The sequence below is a fragment of the Sinohyriopsis cumingii genome, unplaced genomic scaffold (genome assembly GCF_028554795.1).
Source record: "Sinohyriopsis cumingii isolate HCF-2022 unplaced genomic scaffold, ASM2855479v2 utg001656l, whole genome shotgun sequence".
Taxonomy (NCBI): Eukaryota; Metazoa; Mollusca; class Bivalvia; order Unionida; family Unionidae; genus Sinohyriopsis; species Sinohyriopsis cumingii.
Genome location: NW_028316032.1, coordinates 1 through 22,465, shown reverse-complemented (window position 1 = coordinate 22,465; position 22,465 = coordinate 1). Strand labels below are relative to the sequence as shown.

The 22,465-nt window shown below is 35.0% G+C and overlaps 5 non-coding genes across 5 annotated transcripts; all 5 read left to right on the top strand.

The window, feature by feature from the left end:
• Window positions 1–3,581: 3,581 nt before the first annotated feature.
• Trnak-uuu (transfer RNA lysine (anticodon UUU)) lies at window positions 3,582–3,654 on the top strand. Its single transcript has one exon. It is a non-coding gene; the product is annotated as a tRNA-Lys (tRNA).
• A 3,711-nt stretch (window positions 3,655–7,365) lies between these two features.
• On the top strand, window positions 7,366–7,438 carry Trnak-uuu (transfer RNA lysine (anticodon UUU)). Its single transcript has one exon. It is a non-coding gene; the product is annotated as a tRNA-Lys (tRNA).
• Window positions 7,439–11,155: 3,717 nt separating this feature from the next.
• Trnak-uuu (transfer RNA lysine (anticodon UUU)) lies at window positions 11,156–11,228 on the top strand. The gene has a single exon. It is a non-coding gene; the product is annotated as a tRNA-Lys (tRNA).
• Window positions 11,229–14,939: 3,711 nt separating this feature from the next.
• Window positions 14,940–15,012, top strand: Trnak-uuu (transfer RNA lysine (anticodon UUU)). The gene has a single exon. It is a non-coding gene; the product is annotated as a tRNA-Lys (tRNA).
• A 3,714-nt stretch (window positions 15,013–18,726) lies between these two features.
• On the top strand, window positions 18,727–18,799 carry Trnak-uuu (transfer RNA lysine (anticodon UUU)). The gene has a single exon. It is a non-coding gene; the product is annotated as a tRNA-Lys (tRNA).
• The last annotated feature ends 3,666 nt before the right edge of the window (window positions 18,800–22,465 follow it).

Genomic DNA, 22,465 nt, shown 5'->3' with positions numbered 1-22,465 from the left:
TTTTGATATCCTCTTTTTCAAATTCATTAGCTTGTCAATGTCTTTCTGGTTTCCACACAGCCCTCAGAAAGGTACTGATTATGGTAGTGACCCTGTATGTACCCATCCAGATAAAAAGTGAATGAAATATGTAAGTTCATTTACATATTCTATATACTTATATTAAAGCGTTTTGTTTTGTAATTCAATAGTGTTGGGATTTTTCTATCCTATCCTTGTACTGGTGTATATTTTTGTTTGTTATCTAATATTTTCGAGCTCTTAGCGCTTTAACGTCTTAGGCGCTGTACTAAGTCCACATAATTATTATTATTATTATTATTATTATTATTATTATTATTATTATTATTATTAATATTATTATTGTTATTATTTTTATATTATTATTATTATTATTATTATTATTATTATTATTATTATTATTATTATCAATTGTGGGAATTTCCAAAATACTGATAAACAATTCTTCCGAATTATTTCTTTATTTTGATTTAGCAACTAAAATTGTAAGTCAGCAAAAATTCATTTTTACGACTAACATCTTTCTTTCTTTCCTTTTTTTTTTTTGGTCATTTTTTTTTTATTCTTCTTTTTTGTGTTTTAACCATTAATATCACCGCACCGGATTGCGCGATCCTTGTGGCCACTGCTTTCGAGTGTCCGATAGCCCGTAATCATACTTCCCACAAAACTGTGAACTCATTATTGTAACCTTCATGACTTGATCTAAGATAGGTTTCTTTCACATATGTACGGTGCAGTCTTTATTTTCTCCACGTTGCAAAGTTTCATCTAACTCATCAGAACAGGAAAGAACTGACAGTACCTTGCAGTGCTAGTCTCTTTTCTTCTCTTCTTTTCAAGACATATTAACTTTTAGTCGCAGATTTTAAAATTCCTTTGAGATTTGTGTTACATTGCGAATTACATATTACGTTATTGTTTGAATCGTAAAATTAATGCATTTAATTCTCAAACGATGCATTGCATTCTTTAGCTTACTTAAATCGAGAACTATTATCAAAACTCGCAATTGATAAATCATTTTTAAAAAATCCATATTTTCATTCATTTAGATTGAGCATCCGAAACTGGACGGCAACAATTTAATTTTAAGACTTAGTATTTTCACCAATACAATCATCGCATTCTATACCGCGATGTTGTGACCACCGAATTCAGGTGTCCGAGAGGCGGTGATCGTACCTCCATTAAAACCGTGAACACATCCTGCATGCATATCTCATGCAGTTATTGTTGATTGAAACGAGAAGTGTTTATACGTCTTCACGGTGCATTCTTCGTTTTGTCTCCATTACAACGTTTGAATAAACAATTTAGAACACGAAACAACTGATAGTAGCTTGCAGTGGTAGTGTCTCATTACTTTAAACATATTGTCTGTTAGGTGGAGCTTTTAGACTGGCGTTGACTTTTGTGCTTCTGTCCGTATATTTTAATAATATTCGTATCATAATATGAATGCATTCAATTTGCATATGATATAGTGGATGCGTTAGATTTACTGGAATCAAGAAGAAATGCTGACAGAATGATCAACATCTCTTAGAGTTGATTAAATTGGGTACTCTATCCCGTTCGCATGGACATGTGGATACGCTCTCATTTAGGGACATCTTAGGAAAGGAGAGAAATACTTGCAGGTATATCTATATTCATTTTGACAACAATTGAAAATCAGTGGAAGCTAAATCATAACCACCTACCCTCGGACTTTCACCCATGACCCTTAGATTAAATGTCGGATGCTCTAGCGACTGAGATTGGGGCACTACTCATCCAAATTCTGTCAGTTTGTCAGTCTCGGATTTTGCTGCGTTGCCCTTTCCATTAAATATTTAAAGGGTGCGGCCATATTTGTATCACATGACGTTTAGCAGTTATGGTGCAGATAGATGCCCAGAGCTCGGTTCAAACGAAAATGCTTTTCTTTACATTTCACGTCAATATCATTTCATTGCACAAGTCTTTGGAATTAAGAGTTTTTTGTTATGAAAACGAAATTCAGTAAATGCGTCCCCCACTGCTGCCATCATATTTGCATTTCCAGTAATGCTGCATATTAGTTCGTTAACTGAGAAATGAATGAGTCATAATTACCCAATAGTGTTACGAATCTATGGTCATACACTAAAAAACAAACCTAAGCAAAACCAAAACGGTTTGTAATACTGAACAAATAATTCAGTTAACAAAGTTGTAAAATGAAAATGTAAGAGGGACTTACAGCATTATGAATTGCATCCAAAATCATCCCAAAATGTTATCTTCAAGTCCAAAGGAATAGAATGTTCCGAATAAAATCTACATCCTCAAATGCATTGGTCTACCAACAGTTCTGATATATCACAATGGCATTTTCAAGAATTCTTTAGAAATAATTCACAATAGGCCAAAAATAATATTTTAACCCACATAGCATTTTGTGGCTCCAATGAATAATTCAAACAAATGTTTGCTTCCAAATAATATCTAAACACAACAATAAATATATCTGAAGAATAATGTTACAAGAAGAACATACAAAATATGACTGACCAAATAGTCCAACTCCACGTACTTAAATACAGACATAAGGACTGAAAACTCATTAGCTACTACTCACTACGTGACAATGAACAAATATCCCTAAAAGCTCCGGTGGCCTAGTAATTACAGCGTACGCCTCGGATGCGGGAGTTCGTGGGATCGATCCCCGGCCGAGTCATACCAAAGACTTACAAATATGGTACTAACAGCTGCCTTGCTTGGAGCTCAGCATTAAGAGGTTAGTGTTAGGACTGGTCGGCCGGGTCTCAGGATAAAGTGACTGGGTGGGACATCATGCCACATGTCTGCGGCATGATGCCCCAGTGCTAGCCATCACTATAAACTGCCACACTGCAGACATCGTAGCGATATGACTGACAAATTCTTAAAAGCTACCTTAAAAATACAAATCACATGCACACACAAACACACACACACACACACACAAATCTCCCATGTCGTAGAAATAAAACCACCACATCTAACACACACCTTCCGTATTTATGTATTTTCTCCTGTACCGATCCATAGAAGAAAATCACAAATATGTATAGAGAACAATTAATTGGAAGCAAGTTTATCAACTTACAGGTACTATTTAATTGATTATGTAGTGTGTAAGCATTGCTTTCTCTGGAAACAAAAAATTTCAAGATAGGTGATTTTCACATGTGTAATTAACTGAGAGAAATTAAGGAAAGAATGCGAAGATTTAAGAGAAGAGCAGAAGGATAGTGTTTGTGTTGTCCGGACTGTAAAATCATAACTGTTAACACAAAGAAACAATGACTAGTCTTAACTTTAACAACTTGCTCGGCTAATGACACATTTGTGCATTTCCTTATGCAGCAAAATTTAAATTCCTCCGTGAATGGTTGATTGCCATATAAACTGGATTATTGTTTCCATAAGGGGCTAACATCTAAGATCCAATCAATCCTAGACGCTAGCTATGTGAAGTTGATGAGATAACGATTAACCATGTTGCGCATAACTACCCGAGCCAACATTCGACCATGCATTAACAAGTAGCCCGCCTAGCTCAGTCGGTAGAGCATCAGACTTTTAATCTGAGGGTCGTGAGTTCGAGTCCCACGGTGGGCGTACAATTTTTAATACCATTACAAATTTATACTACACTTTGTACACGCGTCTATTTAGCTACAAATAGGTGTGATGGTAAATGTCCCACAGAAACGTTTTTATTTTCTCATATAATCATTTTTATGTTGAATTTTGATATCCTCTTTTTCAAATTCATTAGCTTCTCAATGTCTTTCTGGTTTCCACACAGCCCTCAGAAAGGTACTGATTATGGTAGTGACCCTGTATGTACCCATCCAGATAAAAAGTGAATGAAATATGTAAGTTCATTTACATATTCTATATACTTCTATTAAAGCGTTTTGTTTTGTAATTCAATAGTGTTGGGATTTTTCTATCCTATCCTTGTACTGGTGTATATTTTTGTTTGTTATCTAATATTTTCGAGCTCTTAGCGCTTTAACGTCTTAGGCGCTGTACTAAGTCCACATAATTATTATTATTATTATTATTATTATTATTATTATTATTATTATTATTAATATTATTATCGTTATTATTTTTATATTATTATTATTATTATAATTATTATTATTATTATTATTATTATTATTATTATCAATTGTGGGAATTTCCAAAATACTGATAAACAATTCTTCCGAATTATTTCTTTATTTTGATTTAGCAACTAAAATTGTAAGTCAGCAAAAATTCATTTTTACGACTAACATCTTTCTTTCTTTCCTTTTTTTGTTTTGGTCATTTTTTTTTTATTCTTCTTTTTTGTGTTTTAACCATTAATATCACCGCACCGGATTGCGCGATCCTTGTGGCCACTGCTTTCGAGTGTCCGATAGCCCGTAATCATACTTCCCACAAAACTGTGAACTCATTATTGTAACCTTCATGACTTGATCTAAGATAGGTTTCTTTCACATATGTACGGTGCAGTCTTTATTTTCTCCACGTTGCAAAGTTTCATCTAACTCATCAGAACAGGAAAGAACTGACAGTACCTTGCAGTGCTAGTCTCTTTTCTTCTCTTCTTTTCAAGACATATTAACTTTTAGTCGCAGATTTTAAAATTCCTTTGAGATTTGTGTTACATTGCGAATTACATATTATGTTATTGTTTGAATCGTAAAATTAATGCATTTAATTCTCAAACGATGCATTGCATTCTTTAGCTTACTTAAATCGAGAACTATTATCAAAACTCGCAATTGATAAATCATTTTTAAAAAATCCATATTTTCATTCATTTAGATTGAGCATCCGAAACTGGACGGCAACAATTTAATTTTAAGACTTAGTATTTTCACCAATACAATCATCGCATTCTATACCGCGATGTTGTGACCACCGAATTCAGGTGTCCGAGAGGCGGTGATCGTACCTCCATTAAAACCGTGAACACATCCTGCATGCATATCTCATGCAGTTATTGTTGATTGAAACGAGAAGTGTTTATACGTCTTCACGGTGCATTCTTCGTTTTGTCTCCATTACAACGTTTGAATAAACAATTTAGAACACGAAACAACTGATAGTAGCTTGCAGTGGTAGTGTCTCATTACTTTAAACATATTGTCTGTTAGGTGGAGCTTTTAGACTGGCGTTGACTTTTGTGCTTCTGTCCGTATATTTTAATAATATTCGTATCATAATATGAATGCATTCAATTTGCATATGATATAGTGGATGCGTTAGATTTACTGGAATCAAGAAGAAATGCTGACAGAATGATCAACATCTCTTAGAGTTGATTAAATTGGGTACTCTATCCCGTTCGCATGGACATGTGGATACGCTCTCATTTAGGGACATCTTAGGAAAGGAGAGAAATACTTGCAGGTATATCTATATTCATTTTGACAACAATTGAAAATCAGTGGAAGCTAAATCATAACCACCTACCCTCGGACTTTCACCCATGACCCTTAGATTAAATGTCGGATGCTCTAGCGACTGAGATTGGGGCACTACTCATCCAAATTCTGTCAGTTTGTCAGTCTCGGATTTTGCTGCGTTGCCCTTTCCATTAAATATTTAAAGGGTGCGGCCATATTTGTATCACATGACGTTTAGCAGTTATGGTGCAGATAGATGCCCAGAGCTCGGTTCAAACGAAAATGCTTTTCTTTACATTTCACGTCAATATCATTTCATTGCACAAGTCTTTGGAATTAAGAGTTTTTTGTTATGAAAACGAAATTCAGTAAATGCGTCCCCCACTGCTGCCATCATATTTGCATTTCCAGTAATGCTGCATATTAGTTCGTTAACTGAGAAATGAATGAGTCATAATTACCCAATAGTGTTACGAATCTATGGTCATACACTAAAAAACAAACCTAAGCAAAACCAAAACGGTTTGTAATACTGAACAAATAATTCAGTTAACAAAGTTGTAAAATGAAAATGTAAGAGGGACTTACAGCATTATGAATTGCATCCAAAATCATCCCAAAATGTTATCTTCAAGTCCAAAGGAATAGAATGTTCCGAATAAAATCTACATCCTCAAATGCATTGGTCTACCAACAGTTCTGATATATCACAATGGCATTTTCAAGAATTCTTTAGAAATAATTCACAATAGGCCAAAAATAATATTTTAACCCACATAGCATTTTGTGGCTCCAATGAATAATTCAAACAAATGTTTGCTTCCAAATAATATCTAAACACAACAATAAATATATCTGAAGAATAATGTTACAAGAAGAACATACAAAATATGACTGACCAAATAGTCCAACTCCACGTACTTAAATACAGACATAAGGACTGAAAACTCATTAGCTACTACTCACTACGTGACAATGAACAAATATCCCTAAAAGCTCCGGTGGCCTAGTAATTACAGCGTACGCCTCGGATGCGGGAGTTCGTGGGATCGATCCCCGGCCGAGTCATACCAAAGACTTACAAATATGGTACTAACAGCTGCCTTGCTTGGAGCTCAGCATTAAGAGGTTAGTGTTAGGACTGGTCGGCCGGGTCTCAGGATAAAGTGACTGGGTGGGACATCATGCCACATGTCTGCGGCATGATGCCCCAGTGCTAGCCATCACTATAAACTGCCACACTGCAGACATCGTAGCGATATGACTGACAAATTCTTAAAAGCTACCTTAAAAATACAAATCACATGCACACACAAACACACACACACACACACACAAATCTCCCATGTCGTAGAAATAAAACCACCACATCTAACACACACCTTCCGTATTTATGTATTTTCTCCTGTACCGATCCATAGAAGAAAATCACAAATATGTATAGAGAACAATTAATTGGAAGCAAGTTTATCAACTTACAGGTACTATTTAATTGATTATGTAGTGTGTAAGCATTGCTTTCTCTGGAAACAAAAAATTTCAAGATAGGTGATTTTCACATGTGTAATTAACTGAGAGAAATTAAGGAAAGAATGCGAAGATTTAAGAGAAGAGCAGAAGGATAGTGTTTGTGTTGTCCGGACTGTAAAATCATAACTGTTAACACAAAGAAACAATGACTAGTCTTAACTTTAACAACTTGCTCGGCTAATGACACATTTGTGCATTTCCTTATGCAGCAAAATTTAAATTCCTCCGTGAATGATTGATTGCCATATAAACTGGATTATTGTTTCCATAAGGGGCTAACATCTAAGATCCAATCAATCCTAGACGCTAGCTATGTGAAGTTGATGAGATAACGATTAACCATGTTGCGCATAACTACCCGAGCCAACATTCGACCATGCATTAACAAGTAGCCCGCCTAGCTCAGTCGGTAGAGCATCAGACTTTTAATCTGAGGGTCGTGAGTTCGAGTCCCACGGTGGGCGTACAATTTTTAATACCATTACAAATTTATACTACACTTTGTACACGCGTCTATTTAGCTACAAATAGGTGTGATGGTAAATGTCCCACAGAAACGTTTTTATTTTCTCATATAATCATTTTTATGTTGAATTTTGATATCCTCTTTTTCAAATTCATTAGCTTGTCAATGTCTTTCTGGTTTCCACACAGCCCTCAGAAAGGTACTGATTATGGTAGTGACCCTGTATGTACCCATCCAGATAAAAAGTGAATGAAATATGTAAGTTCATTTACATATTCTATATACTTATATTAAAGCGTTTTGTTTTGTAATTCAATAGTGTTGGGATTTTTCTATCCTATCCTTGTACTGGTGTATATTTTTGTTTGTTATCTAATATTTTCGAGCTCTTAGCGCTTTAACGTCTTAGGCGCTGTACTAAGTCCACATAATTATTATTATTATTATTATTATTATTATTATTATTATTATTATTATTATTATTAATATTATTATTGTTATTATTTTTATATTATTATTATTATTATTATTATTATTATTATTATTATTATTATTATTATTATCAATTGTGGGAATTTCCAAAATACTGATAAACAATTCTTCCGAATTATTTCTTTATTTTGATTTAGCAACTAAAATTGTAAGTCAGCAAAAATTCATTTTTACGACTAACATCTTTCTTTCTTTCCTTTTTTTTTTTTGGTCATTTTTTTTTTATTCTTCTTTTTTGTGTTTTAACCATTAATATCACCGCACCGGATTGCGCGATCCTTGTGGCCACTGCTTTCGAGTGTCCGATAGCCCGTAATCATACTTCCCACAAAACTGTGAACTCATTATTGTAACCTTCATGACTTGATCTAAGATAGGTTTCTTTCACATATGTACGGTGCAGTCTTTATTTTCTCCACGTTGCAAAGTTTCATCTAACTCATCAGAACAGGAAAGAACTGACAGTACCTTGCAGTGCTAGTCTCTTTTCTTCTCTTCTTTTCAAGACATATTAACTTTTAGTCGCAGATTTTAAAATTCCTTTGAGATTTGTGTTACATTGCGAATTACATATTACGTTATTGTTTGAATCGTAAAATTAATGCATTTAATTCTCAAACGATGCATTGCATTCTTTAGCTTACTTAAATCGAGAACTATTATCAAAACTCGCAATTGATAAATCATTTTTAAAAAATCCATATTTTCATTCATTTAGATTGAGCATCCGAAACTGGACGGCAACAATTTAATTTTAAGACTTAGTATTTTCACCAATACAATCATCGCATTCTATACCGCGATGTTGTGACCACCGAATTCAGGTGTTCGAGAGGCGGTGATCGTACCTCCATTAAAACCGTGAACACATCCTGCATGCATATCTCATGCAGTTATTGTTGATTGAAACGAGAAGTGTTTATACGTCTTCACGGTGCATTCTTCGTTTTGTCTCCATTACAACGTTTGAATAAACAATTTAGAACACGAAACAACTGATAGTAGCTTGCAGTGGTAGTGTCTCATTACTTTAAACATATTGTCTGTTAGGTGGAGCTTTTAGACTGGCGTTGACTTTTGTGCTTCTGTCCGTATATTTTAATAATATTCGTATCATAATATGAATGCATTCAATTTGCATATGATATAGTGGATGCGTTAGATTTACTGGAATCAAGAAGAAATGCTGACAGAATGATCAACATCTCTTAGAGTTGATTAAATTGGGTACTCTATCCCGTTCGCATGGACATGTGGATACGCTCTCATTTAGGGACATCTTAGGAAAGGAGAGAAATACTTGCAGGTATATCTATATTCATTTTGACAACAATTGAAAATCAGTGGAAGCTAAATCATAACCACCTACCCTCGGACTTTCACCCATGACCCTTAGATTAAATGTCGGATGCTCTAGCGACTGAGATTGGGGCACTACTCATCCAAATTCTGTCAGTTTGTCAGTCTCGGATTTTGCTGCGTAGCCCCTTCCATTACGTATTTAAAGGGTGCGGCCATATTTGTATCACATGACGTTTAGCAGTTATGTTGCAGATAGATGCCCAGAGCTCGGTTCAAACGAAAATGCTTTTCTTTACATTTCACGTCAATATCATTTCATTGCACAAGTCTTTGGAATTAAGAGTTTTTTGTTATGAAAACAAAATTCAGTAAATGCGTCCCCCACTGCTGCCATCATATTTGCATTTCCAGTAATGCTGCATATTAGTTCGTTAACTGAGAAATGAATGAGTCATAATTACCCAATAGTATTACGAATCTATGGTCATACACTAAAAAACAAACCTAAGCAAAACCAAAACGGTTTGTAATACTGAACAAATAATTCAGTTAACAAAGTTGTAAAATGAAAATGTAAGAGGGACTTACAGCATTATGAATTGCATCCAAAATCATCCCAAAATGTTATCTTCAAGTCCAAAGGAATAGAATGTTCCGAATAAAATCTACATCCTCAAATGCATTGGTCTACCAACAGTTCTGATATATCACAATGGCATTTTCAAGAATTCTTTAGAAATAATTCACAATAGGCCAAAAATAATATTTTAACCCACATAGCATTTTGTGGCTCCAATGAATAATTCAAACAAATGTTTGCTTCCAAATAATATCTAAACACAACAATAAATATATCTGAAGAATAATGTTACAAGAAGAACATACAAAATATGACTGACCAAATAGTCCAACTCCACGTACTTAAATACAGACATAAGGACTGAAAACTCATTAGCTACTACTCACTACGTGACAATGAACAAATATCCCTAAAAGCTCCGGTGGCCTAGTAATTACAGCGTACGCCTCGGATGCGGGAGTTCGTGGGATCGATCCCCGGCCGAGTCATACCAAAGACTTACAAATATGGTACTAACAGCTGCCTTGCTTGGAGCTCAGCATTAAGAGGTTAGTGTTAGGACTGGTCGGCCGGGTCTCAGGATAAAGTGACTGGGTGGGACATCATGCCACATGTCTGCGGCATGATGCCCCAGTGCTAGCCATCACTATAAACTGCCACACTGCAGACATCGTAGCGATATGACTGACAAATTCTTAAAAGCTACCTTAAAAATACAAATCACATGCACACACAAACACACACACACACACACACAAATCTCCCATGTCGTAGAAATAAAACCACCACATCTAACACACACCTTCCGTATTTATGTATTTTCTCCTGTACCGATCCATAGAAGAAAATCACAAATATGTATAGAGAACAATTAATTGGAAGCAAGTTTATCAACTTACAGGTACTATTTAATTGATTATGTAGTGTGTAAGCATTGCTTTCTCTGGAAACAAAAAATTTCAAGATAGGTGATTTTCACATGTGTAATTAACTGAGAGAAATTAAGGAAAGAATGCGAAGATTTAAGAGAAGAGCAGAAGGATAGTGTTTGTGTTGTCCGGACTGTAAAATCATAACTGTTAACACAAAGAAACAATGACTAGCCTTAACTTTAACAACTTGCTCGGCTAATGACACATTTGTGCATTTCCTTATGCAGCAAAATTTAAATTCCTCCGTGAATGGTTGATTGCCATATAAACTGGATTATTGTTTCCATAAGGGGCTAACATCTAAGATCCAATCAATCCTAGACGCTAGCTATGTGAAGTTGATGAGATAACGATTAACCATGTTGCGCATAACTACCCGAGCCAACATTCGACCATGCATTAACAAGTAGCCCGCCTAGCTCAGTCGGTAGAGCATCAGACTTTTAATCTGAGGGTCGTGAGTTCGAGTCCCACGGTGGGCGTACAATTTTTAATACCATTACAAAGTTATACTACACTTTGTACACGCGTCTATTTAGCTACAAATAGGTGTGATGGTAAATGTCCCACAGAAACGTTTTTATTTTCTCATATAATCATTTTTATGTTGAATTTTGATATCCTCTTTTTCAAATTCATTAGCTTGTCAATGTCTTTCTGGTTTCCACACAGCCCTCAGAAAGGTACTGATTATGGTAGTGACCCTGTATGTACCCATCCAGATAAAAAGTGAATGAAATATGTAAGTTCATTTACATATTCTATATACTTCTATTAAAGCGTTTTGTTTTGTAATTCAATAGTGTTGGGATTTTTCTATCCTATCCTTGTACTGGTGTATATTTTTGTTTGTTATCTAATATTTTCGAGCTCTTAGCGCTTTAACGTCTTAGGCGCTGTACTAAGTCCACATAATTATTATTATTATTATTATTATTATTATTATTATTATTATTATTATTAATATTATTATCGTTATTATTTTTATATTATTATTATTATTATAATTATTATTATTATTATTATTATTATTATTATTATCAATTGTGGGAATTTCCAAAATACTGATAAACAATTCTTCCGAATTATTTCTTTATTTTGATTTAGCAACTAAAATTGTAAGTCAGCAAAAATTCATTTTTACGACTAACATCTTTCTTTCTTTCCTTTTTTTGTTTTGGTCATTTTTTTTTTATTCTTCTTTTTTGTGTTTTAACCATTAATATCACCGCACCGGATTGCGCGATCCTTGTGGCCACTGCTTTCGAGTGTCCGATAGCCCGTAATCATACTTCCCACAAAACTGTGAACTCATTATTGTAACCTTCATGACTTGATCTAAGATAGGTTTCTTTCACATATGTACGGTGCAGTCTTTATTTTCTCCACGTTGCAAAGTTTCATCTAACTCATCAGAACAGGAAAGAACTGACAGTACCTTGCAGTGCTAGTCTCTTTTCTTCTCTTCTTTTCAAGACATATTAACTTTTAGTCGCAGATTTTAAAATTCCTTTGAGATTTGTGTTACATTGCGAATTACATATTATGTTATTGTTTGAATCGTAAAATTAATGCATTTAATTCTCAAACGATGCATTGCATTCTTTAGCTTACTTAAATCGAGAACTATTATCAAAACTCGCAATTGATAAATCATTTTTAAAAAATCCATATTTTCATTCATTTAGATTGAGCATCCGAAACTGGACGGCAACAATTTAATTTTAAGACTTAGTATTTTCACCAATACAATCATCGCATTCTATACCGCGATGTTGTGACCACCGAATTCAGGTGTCCGAGAGGCGGTGATCGTACCTCCATTAAAACCGTGAACACATCCTGCATGCATATCTCATGCAGTTATTGTTGATTGAAACGAGAAGTGTTTATACGTCTTCACGGTGCATTCTTCGTTTTGTCTCCATTACAACGTTTGAATAAACAATTTAGAACACGAAACAACTGATAGTAGCTTGCAGTGGTAGTGTCTCATTACTTTAAACATATTGTCTGTTAGGTGGAGCTTTTAGACTGGCGTTGACTTTTGTGCTTCTGTCCGTATATTTTAATAATATTCGTATCATAATATGAATGCATTCAATTTGCATATGATATAGTGGATGCGTTAGATTTACTGGAATCAAGAAGAAATGCTGACAGAATGATCAACATCTCTTAGAGTTGATTAAATTGGGTACTCTATCCCGTTCGCATGGACATGTGGATACGCTCTCATTTAGGGACATCTTAGGAAAGGAGAGAAATACTTGCAGGTATATCTATATTCATTTTGACAACAATTGAAAATCAGTGGAAGCTAAATCATAACCACCTACCCTCGGACTTTCACCCATGACCCTTAGATTAAATGTCGGATGCTCTAGCGACTGAGATTGGGGCACTACTCATCCAAATTCTGTCAGTTTGTCAGTCTCGGATTTTGCTGCGTTGCCCTTTCCATTAAATATTTAAAGGGTGCGGCCATATTTGTATCACATGACGTTTAGCAGTTATGGTGCAGATAGATGCCCAGAGCTCGGTTCAAACGAAAATGCTTTTCTTTACATTTCACGTCAATATCATTTCATTGCACAAGTCTTTGGAATTAAGAGTTTTTTGTTATGAAAACGAAATTCAGTAAATGCGTCCCCCACTGCTGCCATCATATTTGCATTTCCAGTAATGCTGCATATTAGTTCGTTAACTGAGAAATGAATGAGTCATAATTACCCAATAGTGTTACGAATCTATGGTCATACACTAAAAAACAAACCTAAGCAAAACCAAAACGGTTTGTAATACTGAACAAATAATTCAGTTAACAAAGTTGTAAAATGAAAATGTAAGAGGGACTTACAGCATTATGAATTGCATCCAAAATCATCCCAAAATGTTATCTTCAAGTCCAAAGGAATAGAATGTTCCGAATAAAATCTACATCCTCAAATGCATTGGTCTACCAACAGTTCTGATATATCACAATGGCATTTTCAAGAATTCTTTAGAAATAATTCACAATAGGCCAAAAATAATATTTTAACCCACATAGCATTTTGTGGCTCCAATGAATAATTCAAACAAATGTTTGCTTCCAAATAATATCTAAACACAACAATAAATATATCTGAAGAATAATGTTACAAGAAGAACATACAAAATATGACTGACCAAATAGTCCAACTCCACGTACTTAAATACAGACATAAGGACTGAAAACTCATTAGCTACTACTCACTACGTGACAATGAACAAATATCCCTAAAAGCTCCGGTGGCCTAGTAATTACAGCGTACGCCTCGGATGCGGGAGTTCGTGGGATCGATCCCCGGCCGAGTCATACCAAAGACTTACAAATATGGTACTAACAGCTGCCTTGCTTGGAGCTCAGCATTAAGAGGTTAGTGTTAGGACTGGTCGGCCGGGTCTCAGGATAAAGTGACTGGGTGGGACATCATGCCACATGTCTGCGGCATGATGCCCCAGTGCTAGCCATCACTATAAACTGCCACACTGCAGACATCGTAGCGATATGACTGACAAATTCTTAAAAGCTACCTTAAAAATACAAATCACATGCACACACAAACACACACACACACACACACAAATCTCCCATGTCGTAGAAATAAAACCACCACATCTAACACACACCTTCCGTATTTATGTATTTTCTCCTGTACCGATCCATAGAAGAAAATCACAAATATGTATAGAGAACAATTAATTGGAAGCAAGTTTATCAACTTACAGGTACTATTTAATTGATTATGTAGTGTGTAAGCATTGCTTTCTCTGGAAACAAAAAATTTCAAGATAGGTGATTTTCACATGTGTAATTAACTGAGAGAAATTAAGGAAAGAATGCGAAGATTTAAGAGAAGAGCAGAAGGATAGTGTTTGTGTTGTCCGGACTGTAAAATCATAACTGTTAACACAAAGAAACAATGACTAGTCTTAACTTTAACAACTTGCTCGGCTAATGACACATTTGTGCATTTCCTTATGCAGCAAAATTTAAATTCCTCCGTGAATGATTGATTGCCATATAAACTGGATTATTGTTTCCATAAGGGGCTAACATCTAAGATCCAATCAATCCTAGACGCTAGCTATGTGAAGTTGATGAGATAACGATTAACCATGTTGCGCATAACTACCCGAGCCAACATTCGACCATGCATTAACAAGTAGCCCGCCTAGCTCAGTCGGTAGAGCATCAGACTTTTAATCTGAGGGTCGTGAGTTCGAGTCCCACGGTGGGCGTACAATTTTTAATACCATTACAAATTTATACTACACTTTGTACACGCGTCTATTTAGCTACAAATAGGTGTGATGGTAAATGTCCCACAGAAACGTTTTTATTTTCTCATATAATCATTTTTATGTTGAATTTTGATATCCTCTTTTTCAAATTCATTAGCTTGTCAATGTCTTTCTGGTTTCCACACAGCCCTCAGAAAGGTACTGATTATGGTAGTGACCCTGTATGTACCCATCCAGATAAAAAGTGAATGAAATATGTAAGTTCATTTACATATTCTATATACTTATATTAAAGCGTTTTGTTTTGTAATTCAATAGTGTTGGGATTTTTCTATCCTATCCTTGTACTGGTGTATATTTTTGTTTGTTATCTAATATTTTCGAGCTCTTAGCGCTTTAACGTCTTAGGCGCTGTACTAAGTCCACATAATTATTATTATTATTATTATTATTATTATTATTATTATTATTATTATTATTATTATTAATATTATTATTGTTATTATTTTTATATTATTATTATTATTATTATTATTATTATTATTATTATTATTATTATCAATTGTGGGAATTTCCAAAATACTGATAAACAATTCTTCCGAATTATTTCTTTATTTTGATTTAGCAACTAAAATTGTAAGTCAGCAAAAATTCATTTTTACGACTAACATCTTTCTTTCTTTCCTTTTTTTTTTTTGGTCATTTTTTTTTTATTCTTCTTTTTTGTGTTTTAACCATTAATATCACCGCACCGGATTGCGCGATCCTTGTGGCCACTGCTTTCGAGTGTCCGATAGCCCGTAATCATACTTCCCACAAAACTGTGAACTCATTATTGTAACCTTCATGACTTGATCTAAGATAGGTTTCTTTCACATATGTACGGTGCAGTCTTTATTTTCTCCACGTTGCAAAGTTTCATCTAACTCATCAGAACAGGAAAGAACTGACAGTACCTTGCAGTGCTAGTCTCTTTTCTTCTCTTCTTTTCAAGACATATTAACTTTTAGTCGCAGATTTTAAAATTCCTTTGAGATTTGTGTTACATTGCGAATTACATATTACGTTATTGTTTGAATCGTAAAATTAATGCATTTAATTCTCAAACGATGCATTGCATTCTTTAGCTTACTTAAATCGAGAACTATTATCAAAACTCGCAATTGATAAATCATTTTTAAAAAATCCATATTTTCATTCATTTAGATTGAGCATCCGAAACTGGACGGCAACAATTTAATTTTAAGACTTAGTATTTTCACCAATACAATCATCGCATTCTATACCGCGATGTTGTGACCACCGAATTCAGGTGTCCGAGAGGCGGTGATCGTACCTCCATTAAAACCGTGAACACATCCTGCATGCATATCTCATGCAGTTATTGTTGATTGAAACGAGAAGTGTTTATACGTCTTCACGGTGCATTCTTCGTTTTGTCTCCATTACAACGTTTGAATAAACAATTTAGAACACGAAACAACTGATAGTAGCTTGCAGTGGTAGTGTCTCATTACTTTAAACATATTGTCTGTTAGGTGGAGCTTTTAGACTGGCGTTGACTTTTGTGCTTCTGTCCGTATATTTTAATAATATTCGTATCATAATATGAATGCATTCAATTTGCATATGATATAGTGGATGCGTTAGATTTACTGGAATCAAGAAGAAATGCTGACAGAATGATCAACATCTCTTAGAGTTGATTAAATTGGGTACTCTATCCCGTTCGCATGGACATGTGGATACGCTCTCATTTAGGGACATCTTAGGAAAGGAGAGAAATACTTGCAGGTATATCTATATTCATTTTGACAACAATTGAAAATCAGTGGAAGCTAAATCATAACCACCTACCCTCGGACTTTCACCCATGACCCTTAGATTAAATGTCGGATGCTCTAGCGACTGAGATTGGGGCACTACTCATCCAAATTCTGTCAGTTTGTCAGTCTCGGATTTTGCTGCGTAGCCCCTTCCATTACGTATTTAAAGGGTGCGGCCATATTTGTATCACATGACGTTTAGCAGTTATGTTGCAGATAGATGCCCAGAGCTCGGTTCAAACGAAAATGCTTTTCTTTACATTTCACGTCAATATCATTTCATTGCACAAGTCTTTGGAATTAAGAGTTTTTTGTTATGAAAACAAAATTCAGTAAATGCGTCCCCCACTGCTGCCATCATATTTGCATTTCCAGTAATGCTGCATATTAGTTCGTTAACTGAGAAATGAATGAGTCATAATTACCCAATAGTATTACGAATCTATGGTCATACACTAAAAAACAAACCTAAGCAAAACCAAAACGGTTTGTAATACTGAACAAATAATTCAGTTAACAAAGTTGTAAAATGAAAATGTAAGAGGGACTTACAGCATTATGAATTGCATCCAAAATCATCCCAAAATGTTATCTTCAAGTCCAAAGGAATAGAATGTTCCGAATAAAATCTACATCCTCAAATGCATTGGTCTACCAACAGTTCTGATATATCACAATGGCATTTTCAAGAATTCTTTAGAAATAATTCACAATAGGCCAAAAATAATATTTTAACCCACATAGCATTTTGTGGCTCCAATGAATAATTCAAACAAATGTTTGCTTCCAAATAATATCTAAACACAACAATAAATATATCTGAAGAATAATGTTACAAGAAGAACATACAAAATATGACTGACCAAATAGTCCAACTCCACGTACTTAAATACAGACATAAGGACTGAAAACTCATTAGCTACTACTCACTACGTGACAATGAACAAATATCCCTAAAAGCTCCGGTGGCCTAGTAATTACAGCGTACGCCTCGGATGCGGGAGTTCGTGGGATCGATCCCCGGCCGAGTCATACCAAAGACTTACAAATATGGTACTAACAGCTGCCTTGCTTGGAGCTCAGCATTAAGAGGTTAGTGTTAGGACTGGTCGGCCGGGTCTCAGGATAAAGTGACTGGGTGGGACATCATGCCACATGTCTGCGGCATGATGCCCCAGTGCTAGCCATCACTATAAACTGCCACACTGCAGACATCGTAGCGATATGACTGACAAATTCTTAAAAGCTACCTTAAAAATACAAATCACATGCACACACAAACACACACACACACACACACAAATCTCCCATGTCGTAGAAATAAAACCACCACATCTAACACACACCTTCCGTATTTATGTATTTTCTCCTGTACCGATCCATAGAAGAAAATCACAAATATGTATAGAGAACAATTAATTGGAAGCAAGTTTATCAACTTACAGGTACTATTTAATTGATTATGTAGTGTGTAAGCATTGCTTTCTCTGGAAACAAAAAATTTCAAGATAGGTGATTTTCACATGTGTAATTAACTGAGAGAAATTAAGGAAAGAATGCGAAGATTTAAGAGAAGAGCAGAAGGATAGTGTTTGTGTTGTCCGGACTGTAAAATCATAACTGTTAACACAAAGAAACAATGACTAGCCTTAACTTTAACAACTTGCTCGGCTAATGACACATTTGTGCATTTCCTTATGCAGCAAAATTTAAATTCCTCCGTGAATGGTTGATTGCCATATAAACTGGATTATTGTTTCCATAAGGGGCTAACATCTAAGATCCAATCAATCCTAGACGCTAGCTATGTGAAGTTGATGAGATAACGATTAACCATGTTGCGCATAACTACCCGAGCCAACATTCGACCATGCATTAACAAGTAGCCCGCCTAGCTCAGTCGGTAGAGCATCAGACTTTTAATCTGAGGGTCGTGAGTTCGAGTCCCACGGTGGGCGTACAATTTTTAATACCATTACAAAGTTATACTACACTTTGTACACGCGTCTATTTAGCTACAAATAGGTGTGATGGTAAATGTCCCACAGAAACGTTTTTATTTTCTCATATAATCATTTTTATGTTGAATTTTGATATCCTCTTTTTCAAATTCATTAGCTTGTCAATGTCTTTCTGGTTTCCACACAGCCCTCAGAAAGGTACTGATTATGGTAGTGACCCTGTATGTACCCATCCAGATAAAAAGTGAATGAAATATGTAAGTTCATTTACATATTCTATATACTTCTATTAAAGCGTTTTGTTTTGTAATTCAATAGTGTTGGGATTTTTCTATCCTATCCTTGTACTGGTGTATATTTTTGTTTGTTATCTAATATTTTCGAGCTCTTAGCGCTTTAACGTCTTAGGCGCTGTACTAAGTCCACATAATAATTATTATTATTATTATTATTATTATTATTATTATTATTATTATTATTATTGTTATTATTTTTATTATTATTATTATTATTATTATTATTATTATTATTATTATTATTATTATTATCAATTGTGGGAATTTCCAAAATACTGATAAACAATTCTTCCGAATTATTTCTTTATTTTGATTTAGCAACTAAAATTGTAAGTCAGCAAAAATTCATTTTTACGACTAACATCTTTCTTTCTTTCCTTTTTTGTTTTTGGTCATTTTTTTTTTATTCTTCTTTTTTGTGTTTTAACCATTAATATCACCGCACCGGATTGCGCGATCCTTGTGGCCACTGCTTTCGAGTGTCCGATAGCCCGTAATCATACTTCCCACAAAACTGTGAACTCATTATTGTAACCTTCATGACTTGATCTAAGATAGGTTTCTTTCACATATGTACGGTGCAGTCTTTATTTTCTCCACGTTGCAAAGTTTCATCTAACTCATCAGAACAGGAAAGAACTGACAGTACCTTGCAGTGCTAGTCTCTTTTCTTCTCTTCTTTTTAAGACATATTAACTTTTAGTCGCAGATTTTAAAATTCCTTTGAGATTTGTGTTACATTGCGAATTACATATTATGTTATTGTTTGAATCGTAAAATTAATGCATTTAATTCTCAAACGATGCATTGCATTCTTTAGCTTACTTAAATCGAGAACTATTATCAAAACTCGCAATTGATAAATCATTTTTAAAAAATCCATATTTTCATTCATTTAGATTGAGCATCCGAAACTGGACGGCAACAATTTAATTTTAAGACTTAGTATTTTCACCAATACAATCATCGCATTCTATACCGCGATGTTGTGACCACCGAATTCAGGTGTCCGAGAGGCGGTGATCGTGCCTCCATTAAAACCGTGAACACATCCTGCATGCATATCTCATGCAGTTATTGTTGATTGAAACGAGAAGTGTTTATACGTCTTCACGGTGCATTCTTCGTTTTGTCTCCATTACAACGTTTGAATAAACAATTTAGAACACGAAACAACTGATAGTAGCTTGCAGTGGTAGTGTCTCATTACTTTAAACATATTGTCTGTTAGGTGGAGCTTTCAGACTGGCGTTGACTTTTGTGCTTCTGTCCGTATATTTTAATAATATTCGTATCATAATATGAATGCATTCAATTTGCATATGATATAGTGGATGCGTTAGATTTACTGGAATCAAGAAGAAATGCTGACAGAATGATCAACATCTCTTAGAGTTGATTAAATTGGGTACTCTATCCCGTTCGCATGGACATGTGGATACGCTCTCATTTAGGGACATCTTAGGAAAGGAGAGAAATACTTGCAGGTATATCTATATTCATTTTGACAACAATTGAAAATCAGTGGAAGCTAAATCATAACCACCTACCCTCGGACTTTCACCCATGACCCTTAGATTAAATGTCGGATGCTCTAGCGACTGAGATTGGGGCACTACTCATCCAAATTCTGTCAGTTTGTCAGTCTCGGATTTTGCTGCGTTGCCCTTTCCATTAAATATTTAAAGGGTGCGGCCATATTTGTATCACATGACGTTTAGCAGTTATGGTGCAGATAGATGCCCAGAGCTCGGTTCAAACGAAAATGCTTTTCTTTACATTTCACGTCAATATCATTTCATTGCACAAGTCTTTGGAATTAAGAGTTTTTTGTTATGAAAACGAAATTCAGTAAATGCGTCCCCCACTGCTGCCATCATATTTGCATTTCCAGTAATGCTGCATATTAGTTCGTTAACTGAGAAATGAATGAGTCATAATTACCCAATAGTGTTACGAATCTATGGTCATACACTAAAAAACAAACCTAAGCAAAACCAAAACGGTTTGTAATACTGAACAAATAATTCAGTTAACAAAGTTGTAAAATGAAAATGTAAGAGGGACTTACAGCATTATGAATTGCATCCAAAATCATCCCAAAATGTTATCTTCAAGTCCAAAGGAATAGAATGTTCCGAATAAAATCTACATCCTCAAATGCATTGGTCTACCAACAGTTCTGATATATCACAATGGCATTTTCAAGAATTCTTTAGAAATAATTCACAATAGGCCAAAAATAATATTTTAACCCACATAGCATTTTGTGGCTCCAATGAATAATTCAAACAAATGTTTGCTTCCAAATAATATCTAAACACAACAATAAATATATCTGAAGAATAATGTTACAAGAAGAACATACAAAATATGACTGACCAAATAGTCCAACTCCACGTACTTAAATACAGACATAAGGACTGAAAACTCATTAGCTACTACTCACTACGTGACAATGAACAAATATCCCTAAAAGCTCCGGTGGCCTAGTAATTACAGCGTACGCCTCGGATGCGGGAGTTCGTGGGATCGATCCCCGGCCGAGTCATACCAAAGACTTACAAATATGGTACTAACAGCTGCCTTGCTTGGAGCTCAGCATTAAGAGGTTAGTGTTAGGACTGGTCGGCCGGGTCTCAGGATAAAGTGACTGGGTGGGACATCATGCCACATGTCTGCGGCATGATGCCCCAGTGCTAGCCATCACTATAAACTGCCACACTGCAGACATCGTAGCGATATGACTGACAAATTCTTAAAAGCTACCTTAAAAATACAAATCACATGCACACACAAACACACACACACACACACACAAATCTCCCATGTCGTAGAAATAAAACCACCACATCTAACACACACCTTCCGTATTTATGTATTTTCTCCTGTACCGATCCATAGAAGAAAATCACAAATATGTATAGAGAACAATTAATTGGAAGCAAGTTTATCAACTTACAGGTACTATTTAATTGATTATGTAGTGTGTAAGCATTGCTTTCTCTGGAAACAAAAAATTTCAAGATAGGTGATTTTCACATGTGTAATTAACTGAGAGAAATTAAGGAAAGAATGCGAAGATTTAAGAGAAGAGCAGAAGGATAGTGTTTGTGTTGTCCGGACTGTAAAATCATAACTGTTAACACAAAGAAACAATGACTAGTCTTAACTTTAACAACTTGCTCGGCTAATGACACATTTGTGCATTTCCTTATGCAGCAAAATTTAAATTCCTCCGTGAATGGTTGATTGCCATATAAACTGGATTATTGTTTCCATAAGGGGCTAACATCTAAGATCCAATCAATCCTAGACGCTAGCTATGTGAAGTTGATGAGATAACGATTAACCATGTTGCGCATAA